The sequence below is a fragment of the Podarcis gaigeae genome (assembly GCF_964106915.1).
Source record: "Podarcis gaigeae genome assembly, chromosome: Z".
NCBI lineage: Eukaryota > Metazoa > Chordata > Lepidosauria > Squamata > Lacertidae > Podarcis > Podarcis gaigeae.
In genome coordinates this window covers 14875333-14890307 of record NC_139691.1, presented here as the reverse complement: position 1 = coordinate 14890307, position 14975 = coordinate 14875333, and the positions used below count along the sequence as shown (strand labels likewise).

At 44.3% G+C, this 14975-nt stretch overlaps 1 protein-coding gene across 7 annotated transcripts in view; it reads right to left on the bottom strand.

The window, feature by feature from the left end:
- Positions 1-14975, bottom strand: part of RALGDS (ral guanine nucleotide dissociation stimulator) — a 94948-nt gene that overhangs the window by 44066 nt on the left and 35907 nt on the right. The window lies entirely within an intron of this gene.

The window sequence follows — 14975 nt, the reverse complement described above, 5'->3', positions numbered from 1 at the left end:
CACCGCACACAAAACTTGGCCTGGTTTGGCAGAATCCAAGCTGAGCTCTCTGCCCCCCCCCCCCCGCAACACACACACACTCCTGCTTCCTTGAACAAGCACAGACAGAAAAGGCCTCAGGAAGAAATAGGAACTGGGCTGACAGCTGCATCCGTGATACAGAACAAGAAGGGTGCCCATCAACCAGCAAGAAAACGGTCCATTGCTTCCTTCGGGGAACAAAGTTGGATGCTTTGGATTGGAAACAAAGCCAACACACCAGCCCCGTAACAACAACAACACAAAACTAAAAAGCTTGGGGAAAGAAACAGATCATTATGAATGTTGGAAAGCATCTTATACTGAGTCCATCTAGTTCAGTGGTTCCCTAAGTGGGCAGTGGGATTGTCTAGGGAGGTGCTAAGAGCAGGGCCAGCCCACCCAGGAGTCAAGGTGAGGTGACAGCCTCGGGTAGCAGAATCCACCTGGGCAGCAGAACCATCTTTCTTTCCCCCCTTGTCCCTGATGCATATCTTCCCTAGGTGACTATCAGACTTTGAAAAGCTAGTATCACTGGATCAAGTTAATCAACTTTGTTGAAATAATTAAATTAGTTTCAATTGGATTATGAATAAATGTGCAGTTAATAGCTACCGTTTTGAACGTTAATGTGTTATCTTCCTTAGTGGGTCATGCAAACTACTATTCTGAATATTGCTTTTTATAGGGTGGAATAGGGGGCACTGGAGATGAGTTGATGGAACCAAGAGGCGGTGGCCCGAAAATGTTTGGGAACCACTCATCTAGCTCATTTGTTTCCCTTGTGTTATGAACCACTGTTGCCAGATCAAGAGCACTGAGTTTTCAGTAAAGTTGAGATCCCAGTCTGAGTTTTCAGTAAAGTTGAGATCCCAGTCTTCATGGTTTCCAAATAAAGGGGCTGATTTAAACAGGAAGAGAGGGTGCTGTCTTAAATCGAGCCAGGTCACTACTTCATCTAGCTCACTGCTGTCAACACTGGCAGGCAGAGGATCTCAATGGTTTCAGGTCAGGGACATTTCCAGCCCTACACACCAGGGTTTGAACTCTGGGAGTTTTGCATACAAGATTACAAGTTTGTATGGCTTCATAAGTGCAACCGGTAACTTATGACCGGTAACTTACCCAACTCCACAGTGACTGCCCTGTAAAACTGCCCCGTCAAAACTGTTGGGGCAACACTGCCATGGCAGCAGGGATCACAATGTTCGTTAGCTAATTAGCAATCACCTGGCATGTAGGAATGAGCCTGCACTTTCAGGCCTGGCAAACATACATTGTGTGACCATTGCAAAGTTACCCAGGCCAACCAGGTTGCAAGACCACAACCTGTTTGAGTCACCTGGAGATTACATAATAATACTTGTAAAGAAGAACTGGAAGCACACATTGGACTGGATGCTTTTTGCTGCTTTTTTATTATAAAATGCTGCTAATCTTTATCTGATAGACTGTTTGCAACCTCACTTTAGGTCTTTCGACATTTTTTGTTTGGCAGCCAATTTGATGGCAGTTTAGAGACAAAAAGTGGCATATGTATTTTAATATTTTAAACTTTTCTCAGCAATCCTTACATCCATGGTTGCTGGGTCAGGAACCTTTCAGACCCTGAGATTTCAGGGCCCAAACCTGGGGTTTAGGAGCTGCCCTGGTGATGTCACAAGGGGAAGCTCCAAGTAATGTCATAGAACAGACACTGGTTATATGACAGGGACAGGCCTTGGAGACGGAGGTTAATTGGGTGAGGGGAGTGAAGTCCCCTCCCTAGTGCTCTCTCCCTAATGTCTATGCTGGGTTGAAGCTTGTAAGCTACATGCAGTCTTCATAAGGCCCACTTCTCACCCGTTCAAGCTGACGACCTGTCAGGGGCAGGCAAACATGGAAACTTCAGGTCAGATCTGGAGGTCTGGCAACCCTACTTCCTACTGTCATTATTAACTTACAGAAGAGATTCATAAATATTCCCATTTACCCAGGCATTTGGTGGCTGGAGAATACTATTCCTGGCAGCCTTGAGATATTTGGATGGAATGTTTTAAAATGTAATTGCTTTCATCAGGTTTTTAATTGCTATTGTTTTTGGAATGTTTTAATCACTTTCAAAATGCTTTTGCTTTTAAATTGAGTATCTTTTTGCTGCCCTGGGCTCCCAAGGGAGGAAGGGCGGGATATAAATTCAATAAATAAAATTGTGTTGCAACGTTGACTGGTATTATCCCCATTGCGTTGCCGAGAAGGGAACATCTCATTTAATAACGGTTTCTATCTTGCTTTCCATACAGTGACATATTTATTCATCTGTTAAGATTTTCTGGGTTTTTAATATTTAGTTGAATGACCTACTCTCAACGACTGCAGCTGAATGAAAAAATCCAGGATCTGAGGTGCTCATGTACTGGCACCCTATGAAATATATTATGTCCACCAGGGGCTGCTTTCAAACAGATGTTTTGATTAATCAATATCTAAATCAGTGGTTCCCAAGCCTTTTCAGGATGCCTCCCCACTTTGTTCCTTCAATTCATCCCTGGTGCCTCCCCCCCTATAAAAGGCATGATTAAGAACAGAGGTTTGCATGACCCACTAGGGAAGATGATATTAACACAATAAAATTCAAAAGAGTAACAATTAAGTACACATTTATTCACAATCCAATTAAACCAATTTAGCTTAATTCATTCACCAAAACTGATGGACTTGATCCAGCTTTTCAAAGCCTGATGGTCCTTTGCACCTCTGGCACCCCCTTTATCTTAGCATCCCCCTAGCATCACCACCCACTTTGGGGACCACTGATCTAAATTAACAATAGATCAATGAATAATAACAGTCCCTCAGTTCATCCAGGGTGGGGCAAGAGGTGCCTACCAGCTAACAAAATTTGGGGGACTGTGCTCCAGGCTAAAAGCATCATGAAAAGGTGGGTTTTAACAGTGAGTTTTAAAGAAGGAAAGGGGGGCAACAAATCAAGACATCATAGCAATGGCAAACCACTCCCACCATAAGCAAAATCTTGTAGCACAAATCAGGGGAATGGCCCTCCCTTCTGCTCCTCTTTCCACTCACCCCTTGAGAAACAGAAATCCATTCCCAGCTGTTAGTGATGAAGACCAGTTCTCTATAAGCCTGCCTAGCTGCTGTTGCCAGAACGTAAGGAGCAAACGCATGACCCATCCACACCGGAAATTAACTACAGACCCACCAGGAGGCGAAAAGACCCACCCTCAAAAGGGGATAAAAAGAAAGGCTTGCAAGTTACTTCACACAACACATTTTTCAGTACCATGCTGGACATTCCCCAATATGAGATGGTTTGTTTGGAGTACACACCTGCATGCTTGGATATTTAAGGTCCCTTCCCTGAATGCTGAGCTTTCATTTAAGCCAAACCAAAAAATATGGTGATTGAGATTGGGGGGCGGGGGGGGGGGAGGAGAGAATGCAGTTGGTATGGTATCCCACCTTGGTAAGGAGTCAAGCCGCTTCTGCTTCCTGGTTGTCCTGGCCAGTGAATTCAAAGACACTGGAGTGATTCACAAAGCCCACAGGGACATGGGATTTGCCTTATTTTAATTATATATATATATATATATATATATATATATATATATATATATATATATCCTTATACAATACACACACAAATTACGGGGGTCGGGAGACAAAGAGTTCTATTTGCTGCTCTGCATTGATTTCCTCCTTTCCTCTCTGCATGTCTTAAGGCTCCACCAAACCCAACAACTACTGTATTTTTCCATATATTGGACGAGGTTTTTTTGACTCAAAAATCATGTCAAAAAACTGGGGTCATCCAATACACAGATAGTGGCATGGGGGGGGGCAGAAGCTGCGCACCGCCAGCCAGTTCACTTCCCCCGATGCCGCTGCACGGTGGGTGCTCCCTGTGCGTGCCCGATGTCACTGCGCACGGGAAACGATCTAGGGAGTGTTTCCTGCCCGCAGCTGCATAGGGGGAGAGGCACAACAACTTTGTGCTATCTCCCCTCATTTTCCTAAAATTGAGTCCCCAAAAATGGGGGGAGTGGGTCTTATACATGGGGGCATCTTATAGACAGAAAAATAGGGTATGTTTCTAGTCCTTGTGACTAGAATATTAATTTTTAGTAGAAGGGCCATAGCTCAGAGGTAAAGCATAAGCTTTGCATGCAGAAGGTCCCAGGTTCAATTCCTAGCACCTCCAGGTCAGACTGGGAAGACCCCCTGCCTGAAACCCCTGAGAGCCACTGCCAGTCAGTGCAGACAGTACTGAGCTGAATGGACCAATGGTCTCTGGAATCAGCAGGAGGCAGTTTCCAATGTTCCTAAATAAGAGTGGGGAAGTGAAAGGAGACAGAAAACACTGGACACTGGCTTTATAAGAGTTCAGACCACTGGGTCCACCTAGCTTAGTATTGTCCACACTGACTGGCAGTGGCTCTCTCGGGTTTGGGGAAGAGGTCTTTCCCAGCCTTACCTGGAGATGCAACTGGGGACTGAACCTCAGGCCTTCTGCAGGCAAAGATGCTCTAAGCACTAAGCTACAACCTGTCCCCTGATAACAATATCATCAATGACACATGACTCTGGCTGGAATTCCACTTCCCAGAATGCAACGCTTTCTGGGGAATTGCACACCCTGTCCCTTGTAGCTCAGCCGGCATTGCATCCAAAATCCGTTCCTTAGCAACACGCTTCCCCTCTTTTCTCCTGGATCTCGGAGAGCTGCAACAAGCTTTTAAGAGCAACAGCCTTGCAAAAGGATGGGGGTGGGGTAGCAGAATACAGCCATACAATGGAATCGGAAATCAGCAACCCTTCCAAAATACTAATTGGTTGAAATAGCAAACCAGCAACCTCTCCAAAATGCTAAACTTGCTTGGGGGTGTGGGGGTGGGAATAGAAAGAAGACCAGCAAGACCATTTAAAACAGAATTTATTTATCTGCTTGCATTTATGTCCCATTTATTTCCCTCCAAGCAGCTCAAACTGGCATACATAGCTTTCTTCTGCCCCATTCTATCCTCGCAACAACCCTGTGAGGTAAGTCAGGCTGAGATCAAGTGACTGGCTCAAGATCACTCAGTGAGCTTCATGGCTGAGTGGGGATTGAACCCTAGTATCCCTGGTCATGGTCTGACATTCTAGCCACTGAATAACACAGGATAAAGATTTGTACACGATTTCCAAGCAGACTGAGGATGCTATTTGAGGATTTTCCTGTTCCATGCCCGAGAACCCCCCCCCTTTTTCTCTCTTAACCCTGAGCTGAAGCTCACAACAGCTGACACACAACTGCACCAAATCAACACAACGCTCCTTTTGTTTCCTCCACTGAGGGATATCTTGTGCTGCTTGCGGCCTAGTAAACAGCTCGTTCCATCCTCCCTTCCCAGCTTTAGGAGATGAGGTTTGGCCTCAGGAGTCCCCCACAGGACAGAAATAAGAATTCCAAAGCAAACAGAAATACAGGCAGAGAGGAGATCTTCTAAGGCGGAGGACTTTATCCACACACCCTAAAGAGTAATCTCTGAGGAGGGGAGGGATGGTGGTTTTTTTTTACACTTTTCCCCCAATCTTAAATTCTGTTTGTCCCACCCCCAATTCCTACAGCAAAATCTGAAAACTGCACCTGTTCCTGCTGCAAAATGGCACCGAAAGCCAGTGGGGGTCGGTCCCCCAGCAGGGGGCTGGTCCACTGTCCCTCAGACCTTGTGGGGGGGGGGCAGACTATGTTTTGAAGGGGGGGGGATGAATGAATTCCTATGGCCCACAAATATCCCAAAGATGCATTTTAAATTCTGTAAAAGCACACATTCCACTCATGTAAAAACACCAGGCAGGCCCAACAAATAACCCATAGATGCATTTTAAATAAAAGGACACATTCTACTCACGTAAAAACACGCTGATTCCCGGACCGTCTGCGGGCCGGACTGAGAAGGCGACTGGGCCTGATCCCCCCCCCCCCCGGACTTAGTTTCCTACCCATGGGTTAGACTGTAACAATTAACCCCCTCGGAAGGTGTGAATTCTCCTTCCTTGGAGGTTTTTAAGCAGAGGAGCATCTCCACCCCCATCGTTGTGCCTGGACGCTGAGGTCCAGTGCTGAGGGCCTTCTGGTGGTTCTCTCACTGCAAGAAGCAAAGCTACAGGGAACCAGGCAGAGGGCCTTCTCGGTAGTGGTGCCCGCCCTGTGGAACGCCCTCCTATCAGATGTCAAGGCAATATGCAACAGACTTTTAGAAGACATCTGAAGGCAGCCCTGTTCAGGGAAGTTTTTAATGTGTGACATTTTAATGTATTTTTAATGTTTGTTGGAAGCCACCCAGAGTGGCTGGGGAAACCCAGCCAGATGGGCGGGGTACAAGTAATAAATTACTATTACTATTACTATTACTATTATTATTACTATGGTCATCTACCAGGGATGCTTTAGTTGAGATTCCAGCAATGCAGGAGGTTGGAATAGGTGACCCTTGAAATCCCTTCTGGATGGTCCCAGATTAGGCGAAAGCCTGTTTGCATTTGGAAAAGTACCAAGGAAGGGATCGGGGAAATGGTTTGGTTCGCAGGGATGCCGATCCAGTCATAAATCCTATTTGGAAACAAAAGCAAAACCTCAAACCTAGTTAGCACACCCAGAAAGGTATTGTGCACTTCTATGGACACCTAGCGGGGACAACTGCCGAGAAACAGGAGGAGGATGTAAAAGCTCCTTCCAAACTCCATCCTCCAAACTCTGCCCAGCAACTTAACAGGGAACTCCTCACTGTGAGTGACAGGTCTCCCTTGGCACAGCTTTCTTGGGAAGAAGGAGCCAGCTCCTCATCCACTGGGCTGTGATGTCGCTAAGGGGATTTTAAGAGTCTGGATTTAAATGATCTTACTGGGGTGGGCACCCTTTGTTTATATGCAATAATTCATCTTTTTTTAAAAATATGACTACCTGGACCCTGCTGCACTTGGGGACCCTCCTGCTCAGTTTGCTGTGCAGTCCCTGTCCTGCCCCTAATGAGATGGCACTATTACCCATCTAGGAAATGTCAAAAGGTGACATTTGCTCTCTGGATTGCAAACTGGAGTTGGGTGGGGATGAGTCTAGGAGCTGAGAAGCATTCCTGGCACTAAGCCACCCATGAAAGGGCAGATAAGTCTGAAAAATAAAAGGGCATTAATTCAACGAGCAAAGGCAGATGGGAGTCTACCCATGAGGTTTCCCACTGTGTCTCTGTCTGATGTATTGCCCTGAGGCATGTTCCTTTCCAATCAGCCTCTGCTAGATGAGGGTTAGCCTGTTGAATCTCCACAATGGGATTGTTCAATCGTTCCTAACAAGGAGACATGACAAAATGACCTGCCTTCAGATGTGACTTTCTGTAAAGTCTCTTCATGAGTCATTGCTATACAGAATTCCTCCTAAACCCAAAGCAAAACCTAACCCAAACTGAGCAAACCATGCAGAAATGCACAAGAGTGGGTGATTCTCCTTTGGGATGTGTTGCAGAAGCAGATTCTTTTTGAGTCAACAAGTGAGAAAACTACTGTAAAACTAGTCAATCCCCCACCCCAAACCCATTTAGGTGGGAAGTAGAACACAGTAGCAGTAGGACAGAGTTTAAATTTTAAACACTTTTTTGGCTGCTCTTAAAGTCACAGCTTCAAACTTGTTTTTTAAAAACTAAAATGAAAGCCATTATTCTCAGAATCCATTTCTGTGTCTTCCCGCCAACATGAAATTGTGGCACTCGCAGCACCCTGGGCTCAGCTGTGGGAAGATAAATGGTTCTGTAGATAAACAGTGCCTTAATCTGTATTAACTAGGGTATCCATTTAGTAAAAGCAGGATCACACAGATTAAGGAGCCGCTCCTTTGTATAGTCATGCCATCCAGATTTAAAATGCCTCAGTCCTCAGAGTTCAACTTCTTAGCTTGTTTCAAAACAGGCAGTCTTAATCTTCTACATACCCCTAATCCTACAGAGGAGACTGTGTGTGCAGGAAAATCAGAATGACTTATTTGGCAAAGCAAAGGCTTAAGGTTACCTTGTTCGGGTGACAAAGAGTGTTTGTGTGTGTAGGTAGGTAATCTGGACAGAGATAAACTAACAACTGTCTATGCTCTGGTGACCTCTAGGTTAGATTACTGCAGCGTGTTATACGTAGGGCAGCCTCTGAAGACAGTTCAGAAACTTCAGCTGGCACAATATTTGGTGGACAGGCTGCTCACCGAGGGAAGATGGTTTGGGCATATTACACTGATCCTGACCCAACTGGCTGCCAATTAAGCTTCTGGGCCCAACTCAAAGTGCTGGTTTTCACCTATAAAGCCTTAAATGGCTCAGAACCACAATACCTTAAGGACCTCCCAATATGAACCCAATATTAACAACAACAACAACAACAATCTCTCAAGGACTGAGATACAGGAATGAAATTTGATATGCATGTTTGGAATACAATTCTGCACTTCAAGCTCATACACCTATTTTTACCTCTCACATCCATTTGCAAGAGTGCAGAGAAAAAAACACAGATGTCAAAACACCTGAAAGGAAATCCTATATCTGAGAAAGACAGAGAGAGAAGATAACTTGTGGGTTGCTAAAACTATGAATATGTCCCCAAGGTAAATGGAGAGAGAGAGAGAGAGAGAGAGAGAGAGATAGTTTTATATTTCACTTTATAAAGTATATAAAAACAGAGAGAGCAATTATTAAAAGATCAAAAGATGAAAAAGAAAACTATAAAATGAGTACAGTTGCACATGCAATAAAAGAGCAGTGCAAGTAAGGAATATCAACCCTTATGAGATTATCAAGCCAATGTGAATATGTGGGATGCTCTCAGTCTGTCAGTTTTGCTAGCCAAACTTTGAACAGGATATTTCAAACTCACATTTGCATTCTGATGTCATTTCTCATTCTCCCCGCCCCGCCCCGCCCCCCGTCTCTTACACAATGTGTCTGAATGTATATTTTGTGTGTCCATCAATGTCAGGAAGTGCTAAAAGCATTTTTCTTTACGCTAGCCTAGACAAAAGATATGTAGAACGTTGATGTGCATGTTTTAATCTCATCTTAGTTCATTGCTGGTTTTAATTTTTCCTGAATTTTTTAACAAGTCGTTTTTAAACTGTTTTTACAATTTCATTTCCCCCCTTTTTCTCTGTAAACCCATTTGAGGGGTGTTTTTTTTTTTGTACAATCAATCAGTGTTTTAATTTTATGAAATAAATAATTTGTTAAAATGTGTTCTTGTAAGAATGTGTAAATATATGAGAGATTTTGAATTCAAAGTTGCAATTGCATCAGATTTTTCACACAGAAACATAGAGTGAGTTGTATCCAACAAAGTGCTACCCAGAGTAGACCTATTCAGATCAATGAACCTAAACCAGCCATATCCATCCATTTCAATGCATTTATTCTGTGTAGGACTAACAATGGATACAACTCTCTCTCTCTCTCTCTCTCTCTCTCTCTCTCTGTGTGTGTGTGTGTGTGTGTGTGTGTTTTCACAGAAAGATTTTTTAATGTCAGATTTTTCACACAAAAATACATATGAGAAACAGTGGAAGGTTGATTGGTTTTGAATTCAAATTTGCAAAACATATTGTTTCTTGTGTGAGAGAGGGAGACAAAGAAAGAGTGTGGGTCTGTTTGTATATACGTATATTGTATCTTTGCAAGCTTAGATAAGTACTTCTCGACTCTGCGAAAAAAATAATTCATGCCTCTGTCCATGACAATCCCACACACCCCTAGCATTGGTCTGGGACAGGGTGGTCTAACACGCTGCCCACAACGCGAGGGTACGTGGGTGAGGGGGACTGGGGCACTTGAAAACCCACCAGTGGGGAGAGACGGGTGCCAAATTTCGAGGCCCCACCTTTTGATTGGTGGGCTGGCTGGCTGGCTGGCATGACTTGGCGAGGCCTCTCTGCCTGGGGCTCTCTAGTTCAGGCGGGCTGCCCTTCTGAGAGACACTTGACTATTCTAAATTATTATTATTATTATTAATTATTATTATTATTATTATTATTATTATTATTATTTATATCCCATCTTTTTATTCTGACATGGACTCAATGTCCCTGAAAGGGCTCAATCTACTAATTATACACATTCAATTGTATATATTAATTGTCTATATGAGGAACACTTTAATTGACGACGGTCTATGTGGCCCACGGATTCTGTTTCAAAGTACTCTTGCCTATCCAGCTCTGGGGCATTGTGGGAAATTTTTAAAGAGTGGCAAAGCTTGGCTACTCTCTGCTGTCCAGGTGGCTGTACTCTTGGTGACCAGGGGCAACTTACAGAGGAAGCAGGGGCCACATTTTGCCCAAGCTCCCCCCCCCCCCCCGCAGCCTGGAACTGGGTATTCCCCCACAAAGCTCCCTGATACACAGCACACACACCATCCATCAAATATGACAGGATAGGGTGGCAAAGGGGAGAGGAGACTATCACAGAGGGGAACTCCTGAACACTCATCACAGTTCCAGCTTGTACTCAACGGAGTTGGTTCTGCATTTATTTATTAAAAGAAGAAGAGGTTATTTGCGAACACTCCTGACAAAAAGCTGCTGCAAGCCTGTGCAGATCAGGCCCCTGGGGCAATTTCTGCCGCCTGCATCCCTGGTAATTAACAGGACAGATTACTTGTGCTTTATTCCCCCCCCCCCCTTTTTCTTAATTTCCATCTGAGGCCTGCAGAGCTTTTTGTTATTTAAAAATAACCTGTTGCCTCTCCGCCATGTGGGAGTGTCTGCCTCCATGCCTAGCCCACTAAGCCCTACGTGCTGATAGGCAGCAAACTCTCAGTTTCAAAAAAAATTAGGAGGGAGGGGAGTTAAAGAACTAATTAAAGTTTATCAGCAGTGCAGAGTCTAAGGTCAGAGCGCCAGCCTGGGAGCTGAGAGACCCAGGTTCAACCCCCCCACTCAGCTTTGATAACTAAATCAAGCCTTCACATTTAGGGGCAGTATATCTCCAATTACAAAACACTGGTGGAGGGGATGGTGCAGACAATAAGTTGCTGCCTTTTGTCCACTTGTGAGCTTTTCTGGGAGCTTCTAGCCAGCTGATGAACCCTAAGTCTGATCCAGCAAGGCATTTCTTAATCCATGAAAGCACAACTGAAAAGTGCAAAGCACAGCTGGGGCAGTAAGAGTTCAGGAGGACTGCATTTAAAGCAGTCTCCCATGGAATCCTAGGAACTATAGTTTATCTCTTAAAGAGCTACAGTTCCCAAGATTCTTGGGTGTGGGAGAAATGTGCTTTAAATATATGGTGCATACACAGCCCAAGACAAAACATTATTTTCTTAAAAACCTTAAGTAGCTACCATCTACCATGGCCACATTTGCACCATACATTTAAAGCAGTATCATTTTGAAGAGTCGTGGCTTCCCCAAAAAATTATGGGAGCTGTAGCTTATTGAAGGTGCCAAGAGTTGTTAGGAGTTGTTCTCCTCACAGAGCTTCAATTTTCAAAAGTGGCTTAACAATTAACACTGTGAATTAATTGTAGCTCTGTGAGAGGCATATAGATCTGCTAACAACTCTCAGCACCCTTCACAAACTACAGCTCCCAGAATTCTGTGGCGGAAGGCATGACTGTTTAAGATGGTATCATAGTGCCTTAAATGTATGGTATAAATGTGGCTCTAGACTTGCCCAATGTTAGCGAAACATGATTTCTTTCCTGCCTGCAAGGAGAAGCAGGTATGGTGGTCTGGAATGATTGCACCACCCTTTCAATCATTATTTCCTTGCAATGGAGGGAGCTGAAAAGCTCTGGCTCTCCCCCTACCCTACCCAACTTTCCTGGCCTCTCTTCTGAAACCACACCTCTCAAGGCTCCTCCTAGCCCAGCGAAGGAAATCTGGGAGGTGGAAATACTTTTTTGCCAGACACGAAATGAGAAACAGATGATGGATTTTCAGCAACAATCTCTCTTGCTCCAACCTCCAAGAGAATGAAACCAGGGGCGGTGGGTGGCAGCCTTGTGTGCATAGGAAACTGGATCTGGTTTATTAACTCTTTGCAAAAAGTTTGGCGAAGGGAAGCAATTAAGATAAAAGCTGTGTGTCCCAAGAATGAAAAAAGCTCATTCAATATAGCATCAGTGTCATAGGAAGAGAACTGCTGTAAGCACTGTTTTACACTGGCTGGCAGCAGCTCTCCAGTTGCAAGCAGGCAACCATTCCAGCCTAACACGGGGATGCCAGGCATTGAGCCCAAGACCGTCCGCATGCAAAGAATGTGTCCTACTACTGAGCTATGGCCTATCCCCTAAAATAAAGTAAGATTCTAATTCTTACTGTTTTGAAGAATTAAACAGGCTGAATTAAATAGGATCTGATCATTGGTCCATCTATCTCAGTACTGTCTACATTGGCAGGCAGTGGCTCTCAAGTGCTTCAAGCAGGAGACCTTCCCCGCTTTACCTGGGGATGCCAAAAATTGACCCGGGACCTTCTGCGTGCTATTGACAGGGGCTTCGACTGGCCTGTAATGGAATGTCAGAGAGACTCTGGTGCTCCCACAGTCAATGGATACAGATGTTTGGACATAAGTCATGACCCACCCAGCAAAGGATTTTCTCTGCATTGGAAGAAGATGCTACAGGCTCTCTCCAAATCCCTGGCCAGGTTGGAGAGCTTTAGGCAAGCAGCTCCAAAGAGAACAGAAGGCACAAAAATGGTTCGCAACAGGAAGCTCGCTGTCATTCATTAAATCCTTTAAAGGCGCCAGATCTGCACTTCTCGCCACAGAGAGCGCCTCTCCTAATAGATGCTCAAACCTGGCAGCTTGCCAGCCACACAGATAATTGCCTGACCAGTTGAGCCCAAAGCGATCATGTGAGCAGGAGGGAAATGCAGATATCTATGGAAGATGGAAAGGGAACAACAAAGATCATCTGCCTGGCCAGTGACCCTTTTGCTGCACACACACCACACATTTAAGCACCTCTCTCTATATATTTAAAAAACCATGGGAATTATAGTTTCACTGTCTTCACTTTTACCTGAAATTCATGCAAATTGAGGGTTGTGATATGGCATTACAAATCCTCCAGTGGGAGCTGCATGATGACAGCCTTATGTTTTTATTAGAGAGAGACAGAGATAAACCAATTGTGCTTTTTGTAAAGGGGAATTTCTGTAGCTCAGTGGTAGAGCATCTGCTTTGCATGCAGAAAGTTCAATTCCCAGCATCTCCAAGTAGGGCCTGGAGGGACTCCCTGCCTGAAACCCTGGAGAGCTGCTGCCAGCCAGTGCAGACAATAATGAGATACATTAACCAAGGAACTAGATATAGTCGGTAAAAGGCAGCTTCCCAAGTTAATAGGAAAGACTTCACTTTCATACTGACTGAGCTTATTACAAATAAAATAAAATCCATGAGCAAGTTCAAATGTTAAGTCATTTTCTATACAGGCAACTCCCCATTTACACGCATTCAAGGCAAGTGCAACAGCACATGCGCACACTGCAGCAATCTTGAAAATAGCACAAAAGGGGCAAAAATTATCCTTAAAGCGTGTGAAAATGGAAAGAAAATAGCATCTAGCAATCCCAAGAGCCTTTGCACCAACCTTTGGCCTGTGGAGAGTTGGGAGTTTGAGCAAGGAGGTTTGGAAAGAGCGACTGTAGTGGATTTAATTGATTTTTTAAAAAAAGTTTTTCAAGGGCTTCCAGGGTGTCTGCAGGCTTTTTCAATAGTGTTCCCAATATACACAATTTCAATTAAATGCACAGTGGCTAACCCCCATGTAAATGGGGAGTTGCCTGTACTACGTACATCATTTGTTCACTGATTCATTCATAAGGTTACGAAGTTCCATCATATCCTCCCTCATTCTTTTAAAACCCGAAACCCAAATGTAGAGAAAGTGCCCCCCCCCCTATTTGCATGATGTGCCGCAATTTCAGGTGACGTTGTACAGGACAGGAACATGGAATGTTTCCCTTGTTCAGAATCAGATCGTTGGTTTATCTAGTTCAATACTATCTACTCTGACTGGCAGCAGCTGTCCAGGATTTCAGGCAGGGGACATTTTGCCAACCTTACTTGGAGAATGAACTTGGGACCTTCTGCATGCAAACCAGCTGCTCTACCAATGGGCAACAGCCTTTCCTCCTAAGAACAGAGTAAGATTATAGTCCTCATCATTCTGAATATCCAGAGTCAGACCACTGGTAAACCTAACTCAGTATCGTCTGCACTGACTGGCAGCAGCTCTCCAGGGCTTTAGGTAGGGGGTTATTCCCAGCCATACCAGATGCCAGGGTTTGATCCTGGGACTTTCTGTATGCAAAGCAGATGCTCTCTCATTGAGAACATCATAAGATGATACCGTATACAGAGTTCAACCACTGGACAATTTAGTTCAGTATTGTCTACACTGACTGGAAGCAACTCTGACATTTCAGACCAGGAATCTCTCCTAGGGATTGCAGGGATTGAACCAGAGACCTTCTGCATGCAAAATAGTGTTCTCGCCATATAATAATCAATGGTATACTACCATGAATGCTGCATTTTATTGTACATATTATGGGATCAGTGTTCCTTATACATGCACATTTTTCACAGCATGCTCAAAACACTGTTGGCCTAAAAATACTAACCTGTATCTCTCTCCCCCCCCCCCCCGTTAATTTAGATTTACTTTTCCATGGGAATTCCTATACAGTAAAATAAAATCCTGCTAGTGGCCTATTTTCAATATCCAATGTAAGTGGAGTGGCTATATTAAGACACACAACACACCCCAATCTGGAAGTAGCCACTGCTGTCATGGCAAAAAGCCACCGAAACTACCTCTGAAATCTGCCAAATCTTTCAATAATGCAATCTAAATTGGAAGCACCATCGTTTTGTGGCATGAGTAAAACAAGGAGTAGTGTGAAAAGAAGTTGCAGTCCACTTAACCTGCCTCACAGG